The sequence below is a fragment of the Wolffia australiana genome, chromosome 1 (assembly GCF_029677425.1).
Source record: "Wolffia australiana isolate 7733 chromosome 1, ASM2967742v1".
Classification (NCBI taxonomy): Eukaryota; Viridiplantae; Streptophyta; class Magnoliopsida; order Alismatales; family Araceae; genus Wolffia; species Wolffia australiana.
The window spans coordinates 28,270,005-28,271,328 of NC_135835.1; the positions used below are offsets into that span (position 1 = coordinate 28,270,005).

The 1,324-nt window shown below is 35.2% G+C and overlaps 1 non-coding gene across 1 annotated transcript; it reads right to left on the reverse strand.

The window, feature by feature from the left end:
* Positions 1–460: 460 nt before the first annotated feature.
* Positions 461–567, reverse strand: LOC144714381 (small nucleolar RNA R71). Its single transcript, XR_013584342.1, has one exon. It is a non-coding gene; the product is annotated as a small nucleolar RNA R71 (small nucleolar RNA).
* Positions 568–1,324: the final 757 nt, after the last annotated feature.

Consider the following 1,324-nt stretch of genomic DNA (forward strand, 5'->3'; position numbering starts at 1 on the left):
AGGAAGTAACTCAACCAAGATACTCACTTCCAGAATCATCAATCACAAAGCAAGCCAAAGAGAGAAAAACCACGGCAGAAGAAGGACATCAGCACCAAGATTGAAGGAGAACAATGCTAGATAGATCAACCCTATCAGGAAGTTTACGACAGACTGACATAAATATAAATGTGGGTAAGGGGGTAATGTTTAGGTATAACAATGCATTGATAAATTTTTTATCGGAATTCAATGGTCAAACTTCACAAAATCCTTTGGAATTTTTAGATGACTTTCATATCTGGTGTTCTTCTCAAAATGTACCGGGTCTATCTACTGAAGCATTAAAAATGAATATTTTCCATTGACTTTAAAAGATAAAGCTTTTGCATGGTATCAAAATTTAGGGATTATATTTAGTTCCTAGGAAGAAATGCAAAACAAATTTTTACACAAATTTTATCCCCTTTCGAATACAATTTTTTACATAAGAGAAATTTATAATTTACATCCTCATGAAAGTGAGGCATTTAGTGAAGCATGGAAGCGATTTAGTGATTTGATTAGAAAATGTCCTCATCTTGCGTCCAGTAAGCCCCTATCGGCAGCTTTTGGTCTACATTCACTCCCTTCGGCGAGGCATCCTCCTCCGGCTAACTACAGTAAGGTACTTTATTGCGTGCATTGTTTGATTCTAATTTATAGAATGATTTATGTATTTCTTTGAGTTGCTATTTGTTTGTTGTTCTAATTCTAGTACATATTCCTAATGATACGTAGATTTATTGATTGGTAGACTGTAACAAATGGTCATATGTAGCAATATCTACATGTTTGATCATATGCAGCTGTGTGCGTGTAACGAGTGGTCATATCTAAAATTGCTTATATATACGTCTATTTATATCAATGTATGTTTCTATGACCAGTGGCATAATGATAATCGAAGTGATGCAATCCATGAACAATTGCATTATTCTTTATTCTTAAAGGAGACGTCTTGGAAAAGCTTATCCTCTATGAATGTTGACAAAGCTCAGATGGGCAGTAATTCAAATCAGATGAATGCAAATGTTGAAATGGCACAAGACTTTAACCGTAGATGAGAATCAAGCACAACTACTCCGATAACCTCATAGAGAAAGCCTTGTGGGCGAGAATCGGAGGTATGCAATATTTTGAAGAGTTTAACCTAAACCAATATGAATATATTGTGTGCAAGGAGAACAACCCTCCAAGAATTATAACTATTGTGATAAACAAAGAGGAGACAAAAATAATGTTTTGGAGGCACTTGAAGAAGAGCCATAAGGAGCTACACGATCGGTTGAAAGGTAAACAAGTC